Consider the following 11,106-nt stretch of genomic DNA (forward strand, 5'->3'; position numbering starts at 1 on the left):
TTTTTCATTTTGGGGCTAACGGGTCACAGTAATGGCATACATAAATAATCATTTTTGACACCTGAGATTTTCAGCCTGAATTATCCCCAACAGAAAGGACTCTGTTTTTTGGGGGGAAAGTACTTTTGAACATTTTTTTCACTTCATTATGTATCATTTCCCAATACTCTTTTACCCTTTTACAAGTCCACCGCATATGAAGGAACATTCCCTCAACCTCTTCGCATCTCCAGCACTTATCTGATTCAGTCTTATGCATCTTAGCAAGCCTAAAAGGTAAAGGTAAAGGATCCCTGACAGTTAAGTCCAGTCACGAACGACTCTGGGGTTGTGGCGCTCATCTCGCTTTACTGGCCGAGGGAGCCGACGTTTGTCCGCAGACAGTTTCTGGGTCATGTGGCCAGCATGACTAAACCGCTTCTGGCAAAACCAGAGCAGCGCACGGAAACGCCGTTTACCTTCCTGCCGCAGTGGTACCTATTTATCTACTAGCACTGCATGCTTTTGAACTGTTAGGTTGGAGGAGCAGGGACAGAGCAATGGGAGCTCACTCCATCACAGGGATTCAAACCTCTAACTTTTATATTGGCAAGCCCAAGAGGGTCAGTGGTTTAGACCACAGGACACCCCCTAACTACTTGCAGGTCACTCCAGAAGTAGGAAAAACAATGGGTTGTTTCTGAACATGGATGTGGAGACATGATCCCAGCACTGAGCAGCAAGTGAAATGAAAAGAGCCCTGGGAAAGAAAGTTATTGAGGGATGGACTGAAGAAACTTCTAATCAAAGGCCATAAGGGGGTGAATGCTGTTCCATTATGACCATATCTTCCAACTGCGGGAGTCCTTTGTTAACAATCTTCCAAACTGCATTGTTGATGGAGTTATGAGCTCTGTCCTTGAAGTCAAACAGGAGACAATCTGATTGCTTTTCAAATGGAATACCTCACCTGCTGTTTATAGACGTGTTCTGCTCTCATTTGCCCTGTTACAGAACAAACAACCATTGATTTCTCCTGCATTGCTTCCTTATAGCAGCAGCATCCAAAGGATGTTGGATGCAGACAGGGAGTCTGCCTGGTTAGCAGAGGATCTATCTTTCTTTAAAATACAACAGCAGCATACGCACATGGAACGTGGAACTCTGTAGTTTATCTTTGTAATAGTTATTGATTTCTGACAATGAGCAAAAAAATTCCTCTTGACTTGAAGAGATTGCACAGCTGTGACTATGGAACTGCTGTGTGTGTGTGTGTGTGTGTGTGTGTGTGTGTGTGATTTAAGGATTATGATTAGTTTACATGTATTGAACCCTGAATACTAGGACAAGACAGGAGGGAAAAAACCAAAAGGGAAAAGAAGAGCAGAGTTTGGAAAATAGGTAAAATGAGTGTTAAGCTCACACAGACACAGGAAGAATGAGACTCTACATAAGAATGTAAGGTAAGCCTTCTGGATCAGGCAAAGAATGTCCACAGTGAGAAATTAACTCTTTTTGGGGGGTCAAAAGTGCACTTGCAAGTTAGGAAAAGGAATGTCCAACAGCCCTAAGTCTCTCAGCTACTTCTAGGTGTGCGCCCAGTGAGGTAGTTGAAGTAAGAGAGAGGTCCCACCTGCAACCTCAGCTTATGTATCCCCCCACTTGAGCTGCACACAAGCAGGTGAAGACTCCACTTGTGTATAACCTGTTTCTGCTCCTCCCGTTTCAATCCTCTTCTGATCCCGGAAGACAGTGGAGCAGGAGACATGGAGACAGGAGGAGGAAGTGTGGAAGCTCTTGATTCTATGCCAGCCTGACCTTTCTCTGCCTCTTCCTGAACCTGTTCTTCACCTTGCAGCTTCTCCTGTCTCTGACTCTCATCTCCTGCCTGTTACAGGCTTCTGCAGATCACCAATTCCTTCTTCCAAGCCAGTCTCCAGCCCCCTTCTCCTGATGCTCACTTCACAGTGTCCTGCCAGTCTCTGTCACCAGGATCTTTCCCCACCGTGGTCAACCAGTAAAGCCTGCAAGCAGGACATGAGCACATAAGCACTCTGCCCACCTGCAGTTCCCAGTAACAGGCATGATGTTCTGAATTGTCAGCTTGTGAACTGTCAGTCGGACCTGTTATGTGTAGCCCTGCTATGTGGAAAGTAAGTTAAAAAGAGTGTCTCACTAAGTACCTGCCAGGAAAAGGACGCAGGTCTTTGTTTATGTGCATACTGTGAAATGCACCAGCTGAAGTCTTCTGTTCTAGCTGTCTTGCCCCCTACCAAAGAGTGGGAACTTATAGGGCCAGAGGAGAGTTCAGGAGGGGAGGAGAGCCATCAGCTAACAAGTGGCAGCCAGACTGGAGCAGCAGCACCTTGGACAGCTCCAAACTGACCATTTGCTCCAACAATAACCTCGTCAAGGAATTCTACTCAATATTGATCCTGAGTGGCTTCCAATGTATAATTAGCAGAGTAAAAACTTAAACATGTTGCAGGATCCCCCCAAAACAGATCAGAGGCAATTAATATTTCATCCAGTAGAGCTTTACTGCTACTGAAGGCAAATGAACATAATGATCACAAATCCAATACATTCAGGACTGGCACTGTCCATAAGAAATCCAGTTGCAGCGGACTTAACTTAAACTTACAATAACTTATAATAAGTCTAAACCTTAACACTATATGCAGAATACCACACCAGAAGGAGATAGAAAGTGAAATCCAGGCTCCTTCTGGCCTTACTTTTATAGTCAGCCTGACCTTGACTAAAAGAGATAATGGAACCAGTTTAAGCCAGCTGTACTCAGCTTCTCTGAAGGAATAACCCAAACATTATGAACCTTCTGCTTGTTTCTTTCACACAGAGAAGCTTCCAGAACCCTCTTGAATTAAGTAGAATAGGAAAGATCTCTACACATCAGTACACTTTCTCTACTAAGAAATGCAGACTGACAGGCCTAACTCTTGTAGCACCTCCTGGCTTGGCTATCTATCCCAGGTCCTGCCCCACCATTTGAGAAGTGTGAAAAGGACAGCGCTGGATGACTGGCCTGCCTGTTTTTGCTTCCAAGTGGAAGTATCAATGTTAAAGAACACTTCTTTTAAAAATGCCACGAGCAACATGGCATATAGTTCAGCCCTCAGGATATATAGATGTAGCCCAAGATTGAGCAGTATGCAGAGCTCTAGCTTCTGGGCTGAGGAGGAGATTCAGCATGTACATCAGCCATTTGAGCCCATGATACCCATATCCAGCTGGAGACACATGCTCACCCCTGTAACTAGAATGAGCACATATCTCCCTCAAGGTCCAGGAAGTTGGCCCTAAAAGAGGACTTGAAGGTGTCAGGCTTCTGGGTCTGTGTATAGCTCTCCCATATGATGGACTGTGAAACTGCCATTGACAATGAAGGCCCTGGACTACCCCACCCCAAATGGGAAGGAGTTGTTCTACCTTTGATTGTTCCTGGTAAATGCCTCAAAAACAAATGCTGCACAAAATCATTTTTCAGAAAAAGAAAATCACCATAACACGTGGAATGTGAATATATCACCCAAACATAAGAATGAAAGCAAACAGCAACAAATACAAGAAATAACAGCACATGAAAGCAGTTGTAGACTTTTGTTTCCAAAGTTCTGTTTCTCTTTGCCAGAATAATTGATTTGCGCGTCTACTTAGGAGTATAGCAACCTTCCAGATGTGCCTCGAGAGATCCTTACATTAACTTCACTCGGCGTCTTAAAGAATAAAGAATATTACAGCATTTTCAATTACTTGCCTGGGGCTGTAAGCCAAATTCATTTCTTCCACAATAGAGCTACAGAGTGCAGCTGATGAAATAATGCATAATGAAGACTTATAGAGCTACAAGTTGTTTTACCAAAAAGGATACAGAACAGCATTGTGTAATTTTAGTTGAAGATTAATTGAATTTTCCCTCAGACAAATAACACAGTGAGACTAGCTGATTAATCAACTGAAGCTTAGGGGAAGGCTTTGCACACAAGCTTGGCAGGGTCTGTTGGTAATCTCAATAAGGGCCAAACTTCACTTTAGGTGGGAGATCTGTGACTGGATTTCTTGACATTTTGATTTTTGTTTTGTTTTGTTACTTAAAAGCAGCTGTGTGGGTTGGGATAGCTACCCTGGGTAGCAGCAGTTATGCTGGGAAAATTCCTCCCTCCCTCCCTCCCTTTCTTCCATCTAAATTTGAATCACTTTTCCTTCTGTGTTGTTTGCTGTACTTATATTCTTCACACCCCAGGTGCAGGGGGAACCCCCCTGCCCAAACATACCCATTCTAACTTTCAAGAACATTTTATGGTAAGGCGGTTCTCATATTATCCTCACAACAAACTTGCGAGATAGGCTGTACTTGAGAGATGGGGTTTTGTATGAGATTGCAGAGTTTCCTTCATAACAGAATGGGGGTTTAAGATCACATCTGCCTAGGCCATCATACCAACATTTCTCTTTTCCACTTGCACAAATTGTGATCCGCACACCCCAGAAATGGGGAACCTGCACCCCCTCCTGATGCTTTAGACCACAGCTAACATCGGACCCAGCCAGCACGGCCAAGGGTCAGAGATATGGAGGTCTCGTACATCAATACCGGGAAGCGGAGCCGGCTCTACTATTAGGTGAAGTGAGGCAGGTGCCTATGTCAACAAATGCCACCAGCAGTCTTCAAAAAATGGTGGAGAACAGTGTGGTGTGTATGCCATGAGTCCTGCCCCGTACTCTTAAAATATGTATTATTATACAATACAGTCTCCACAGGGAAAAGAACATAACATTAAGTTTATGGTATCATTTTACATGGTCTTAAAATACCATATGGGTTCTCCCAGACAGGTTTGTGTGGCTGGTAGGAGAGCTTTACTTTCTTTTCCCGTTACGTATGAAAAGAAGGGAGACCAGGTTTCATCAAATGTACTTTCCTTTATAAGCCCTTCTTCAACTCTTCTAAGGCCAGTTAGTTGTTCTGAACTAGCTATATCCCAAATATTATTGAACCATATCTCAAGAGGTAGCTCCACCTGGGATTTCCAATGCCATCACTAGATGTGCAACTATCCCAGATTCCATATCTATCATCTACCTACCTACCTACCTACCTACCTACCTACCTACCATCTATCTATCTATCTATAATCATCTATCTGTTTTACAATTTTGAATACTCATTTAAACACCCTTAAAACATCAATGACTTCTTCTCTTTCCGTGGTTCATTTTGCATACCATAAATCCCTGCATATTTTACATAAACTAAACCATTCCGTATTCCCTTATTACATCCATCAAAACTTATTTACACTGTTGAAATTATCTTAATGCTGCCAGCGTTTTCAAGTGTACACAATCTCCCCCCATATATTCAATAAACATTTTCCAGTCTTCTCTAAACGTATGTTCTTCTTGTTCTCTTATTCTATATGTTAAGTCTGCAAGCTGCACATATTCCATCAGCTTAAGTTGCCATTCTTCTTTAGTTGGGACCTCGCTTGTTTTCCATTTTTGAGCTAACAAAACACAGGCCGCAGTAGTAGCTTACATAAATAACCTCTTTTGACAAGCACTAAACCCAGATTCTAATCCTACTATCCAGCATAAAGATATAATTCTTTTTCTCCTGCCCTGTGCTCTTTAATTGTACTCCCTGAACTCTACTGTTCTGCAGTCACAGGTTGGAGGCAAAACCATAGAAATATAAGTGGTCTCACTTATACTGAGTGAGACCACTGGTCTAACTAGCTCTCCAGGCCTTCACGGATGAGTTTCTGCTAGCCTTACATCAGAGGTTGAATCTGAGACCTTCTGCATGCAAAGGAAATACTCTGCCACTGAGCTATGGCTGTTATTTGCCAGAAGGCTTATCTTGGTTATACATGACTGATGATCTACTTTCACAAATGATACCGCTTCTGATCTACCCAACGTATCATCTGGATAGTCAAGTTTTGTGACATCCGTTTGCAGACATCCTTCTTCTCTTTTGGTCTTTTCCCTACTTATATTCATTCCTTCTGATGTCAGAGGTACCACTTGTTTCTGTGAAAGTCAATAGGGAGGCTTCAGGAAGGGATGGGGCCTGCTGATGAGATCTTTTGGTGATGCATGCCCCTGGTCTCCTGAGCCAGCCATTTAATTGAATTCAAAATCAATTTTCAATTAGTGGTGGCTGGGCAACTCATATTACCCAGTAAAGCAGTGGAGAAAGGAATTTTTAATAATAAAAAAAGAAAGGGGGAAGCATGCAAATCTGTAATTGCTTTCACCCAAATCAAATAAACAATAGCATCTTAATAACAGAGGCATGTGCTGAGTTAACGTAAAAAGAAGGGGAGCTGATGGAGTAGCCTTTTGAATAGATATTAGCAAGCATGGTAGACGTGAATGCATTTCTAGAGACTTCCACAATTAGTTTTGTGCTTATTAAATGAGAGACACAGGCAGTTAGCTTTTAGTCCTTACCAAGTGCTACATGCAATCATGTATGCTTCACATATAGTCTACCAGTAGTGACCTTACACACTAGAATTTAAAGGACAAAGAAGCTTCCCATTAATTGATGCCTAGGGCATTGTCACTGTCATTCTCCATCAGCAGGTAGCAGTTGATCCTGGCCATCCCCCAGCAAATGTGCCAGAGTTGTGCTGCATGAGCCGGACCCTGTCTCTTCTACCAACAACAGTCACCTGCTGATAAGGGCATGGGCTCTCTCTTCCTTCTCCATCAGTGCACTGCAGTTGTAGCTTTTCACTGCTTTCTTCCGGCCAACCTCACAGGCTCCCATTGGGCACCTGAATACGTGCTTCTGACCCATGGCGCTGTTATATTTCATCATAAAAAATGCATTGCATCGGCATTTCTGAGGAATCTCAAGGTTGGAGGCTTTCGCCGATCGCCTTCTCTCTCCAGGATAACCCTTGATCTCCTTTGTTCCTCGATGCCTTCTTATTCCTTAAGAATGCCTGGAGCATGATATCCACACTCTGCTGTAAAGCTGCAGCTCGGTTTGAAGAGTTACATTTTTACATTCAAAGCCCGGGTGTCTGGCACTAATCCTATGTGGTTTCTTTCTTCCCCTGAAGCCCAGAGCATGGCCTATCCACTAGATCTTAACAGTTTGCCATCCCACAGACACAGGCATTGGGAAGCTTTCTTGCAGGTTGTGTTAACGTCTGTGGAGTCAGGTCAACTCCAAGGCCTCTGCAGCCTGGCACTCTCTCAGATCTATTGCTGTCATCCATCTTTGTGCAGTCCTTTGAGACAGATGGCTGTCACAAAAATACAAGCGACTGATGTTCTTCAAAATCTATGTTCCCTTGGCTTGCTTGATCTGGGCAGTGGTCAAAATTTACAGCAAGGTTTCCATTTCCATAATGAACTCTTTTTTTCTTTTTCTTTTTAAGGAGGCTAAAGTAATAGTCCGACTTTGGCCGGGGAGGGCGGGATATAAATAAAAGTTGTTTATTATTATTATTATTATTATTATTATTATTATTATTATTATTATTTAATACAGTGGTTATGGGACGCGGGTGGCACTGTAGGTTAAACCACAGAGCCTAGGACTTGCCAATCAGAAGGTCAGCGGTTCAAATCACCATGACGGGGTGAGCTCCCGTTGCTCAGTCCCTGCTCCTGCCAACCTAGCAGTTCAAAAGCACATCAAAGTGCAAGTATATAAATAGGTACCACTCCTGTGGGAAGGTAAACGGCGTTTCTGTGTGCTGCTCTGGTTCACCAGAAGTGGCTTAGTCATGCTGGCCACATGACCTGGAAGCTGTACGCCGGCTCCCTCGGCGAATAAAGTGAGATGAGCACCGCAACCCCAGAGTCTGTCACGACTGGACCTAATGGACAGGGGTACTTAATACAGTGGTACCTTGGGTTACAGACGCTTCAGGTTACAGACTCTGCTAACTCAGAAGTAGTACCTCGGGTTAAGTACTTTGCTTCAGGATGAGAACAGAAATTGTGCGGCGGCAGCAGGAGTCCCCATTAGCTAAAGTGGTACCTCAGGTTAAGAACAGACCTCCAGAACAAATTAAGTTCTTACCCCTAGGTACCACTGTAGAGGGATGACCAGAGAAAAGGGACAGGGATGGGGAGAAGCAAGCAATCAGCATCACACATTTTACCATACTAGTGAGAAGTGTTTAGTGCAACGTTGTCTCTATACCTCTCACATGTCTAAAAGCTTTGCAGTGAATTAATAGAAGCATTTCCCTTCCAGGGCAGCTGTCAGTCTCCTGCAGAGTTTGACATGTTCGCTCACAATTCAGCTAAAAATAATGCAAGACGGCAACGTGTCAACAGGGATCCGGGTTTAGAACAACATCCCACTCAAATAGCTGACTTATCTGCCATCATCTACAGCCATAGGTAAGGATTAAAAGGACTAAAATCTTACAGCCCTAGATAAGACCTAAAGGCTAAAATATTGCACCACCTTCCTACAGATAGCAGGGTATAAAGAAGATCCCACAGACCTCCTCAGCAACCCTCCCTTCCTCACCTCTGATAATCCATTGATTTTCTTGTATTATGTGCTGGTTAGCAACAGGTATGGTTTCAGAGTCCTGTAGATTGTTTTTGTTGTTATTTCGAGATATATATATATTTTTAAAAAGAAAACTGTAAGTGATAGTGTCAGGGAACTGCCATCGGAGCCAGAGGTGGAGGCAAGGCTCCCAAGTGATGCTGGAGAAGGGCCCAGTAGGAAGAGAGGCAGCTCATCGGCTGGGGAAGGAAATCAGCGTAACATCAGGGATAAAGGGGGGCAGATGGGGGAATCGGCGAGGGGGCTTCAGGACTCCTTGCTGGAGACCAGCGGGGAGAGCACGGGTCCTCCGCTGCCCACACCCACCCTGCGCAGAAGACTTCCGCACAGGGAGAGTAGGCAGAGACTTGGCGTCAAAGAACTTCTTTGCTGGAAGAGGTTCAAGAAACGCCCACTGACGGATTCTGCTAGCGACTGAAACAGCCACGAAGTGAAGTGCTGTCCAGACAGAAAAGGTTTAACCAGGCAACCTAGCCAGGAGTGGCGGCAACTTATGCACGAGCAACCCCTATAACCATTACAGATAGTTTTGAGAATTAAGTGCTATTTTAGTTTTTCTAAAAAATAAAATATATATTAAAAAGTGTTATTTTTAAATAGAACTATAAAGTCACAAGAGAAAGCCAAGTATTCACTGCAGAAAAGATAGAAGCAAGGCTGTCTTAAGCATATGCGGCGCCAGTGTGCAAAGATCCACCTGGCGCCCCCTCCCCCCGCGGTTGCCCAGTCCCTGGCGTGCAGGAGGGCAAAGCCGGTTGGCCGCCTCAGCGTCTCACTGGCTCAGTCACCCCTGAACTAGTGGCACAGAGCCGTCTGCACCAGAAGAGCCTGCCGTGGCACTCCGACCAATGGGTGGGCTCTTCCCCTGACTTGACTCCCAGCCTGGTGCCCCTGAGAGCCCAGTGCCCGGATGCCCCGCACCCCTAGCACATATGGGTAAGACGGCCCTGGAAAGAAGGGTAGCGTCAGGAGTGTGCTGCTGAGTTTGAACACAGTTCAAAGATGGAGTTAACTCTTTATTAGCAAAAACACAATCTCCACAGATTTGGTTGAGTGCCAGGCCTAACAAGCAGAGCAGCTCATTCCCAGTGGTCTTCCTCCATGAAAATCAGTTGCCAAGACAGAAAGTCCCTGAATCCTCACAGCAGTCCAAGTCCCCTCCTCTTCCAGGGTTTCCCCCCAAGCAATCAGAGTCCATACCTGCCTGAAGCCAACATCTCTTCCTCCCCTTTCATGCCTTTTCTGGTTCTGGGAGACAAGAGGGGAGGGGAGCTTGTCATAGTGGGGAGGGGGGGAGAAGCCTGTGACTCTTTACCAGCCTGAATCATCTCTGCCTCTTGTCCTCCCTCCTCCAACTCTCCTGATTCAGCCACTGATCCTGGACTGCTCTCTGTCACAGACTCTCCCAGCTCACTACGCCCTGTTACTTCTTCAGCTTCCACCTCCCATCTTTCCTGGCTATTGTTAGCCATGGTTGTTGGGAGCTGGAGTCCAACAGTATCTGAAAGGTCATGGTTCCCACATCCATTTGGTTCTGTATATAACAGGAGGGCTTCAACCTGCTCAATGGGAGTTCCACTTCCTCACCCCAAACCTTTTCCAGGTGGGGAATCTCCAGAACGGACTCTGAGAGGGGGCCATCACTCGGGGCCCTTCCAGACTCTTTCTACCACTTTCATGTGAGTGCATTCCCTGTGATCTCTCCCCTCAAGGTGGCTCCTAGTGGCACTGGTCCATCTCTGGGCAGCCCACTGCCTGCAACCTGCCTTGCTTCTCTCCCCATCATGAAATAGACCCTCAGGTTGGGCTGATTCCAGTTTAGCTGCTCCTATACAACACCAGCCAGTTAACGCTGCCTTGTTCACAGGGCCAGATTTAGGCTTGATGAGGCCCTAAGCTACTGAAGGTAATGGGGCCCTCTATATGTCCAGCTGTCCTTTGTCAACAACAAATTGATGCTGTTTTTTGTGTTGAATAAATGCTATATGGTAATTTATGGACCTAATAGGTATCTAAAGCCATTTGCACATAACAAAATATGTATTTTATCAAAGTAATTGATATGGAAATGAGCAAACCAGTGATATTTTAGGGAGCAGGCTAGCAGGCGGGGCCCATTACTTACATCATAGGAGCCTACACAACACAAAACACTGTTGCTGTATGTAGGTTTTATTTTATTTGTTTTTTATAATATATTTTGGAAATGTACATCCAGTTCCACCCCACCTTTAATTTTTTTGGGGGCCCCCAAGAGAGTAAGGCCCTAAGCTATAGTTTGTTTAGCTTGAACATAAATCCAGCACTGCTTGTGCACCAGATTGCTCCATTTTGTCTCCTTAATAAGAAGAAGAGTTTGGATTTGATATCCCACCTTTCACTCCCTTTAAGGAGTCTCAAAGCAGCTAACATTCTCCTTTCCCTTCCTCCCCCCACCCAACAAATACTCTGTAAGGTGAGTGAGGCTGAGAGACTTCAAAGAAGTGTGACTAGCCCAAGGTAACCCAGCAGCTGCATGTGGAGGTACGGAGACGCGAACCCGGTTCCCCAGA

This window comes from Podarcis gaigeae, assembly GCF_964106915.1.
Source record: "Podarcis gaigeae genome assembly, chromosome: 2".
NCBI lineage: Eukaryota > Metazoa > Chordata > Lepidosauria > Squamata > Lacertidae > Podarcis > Podarcis gaigeae.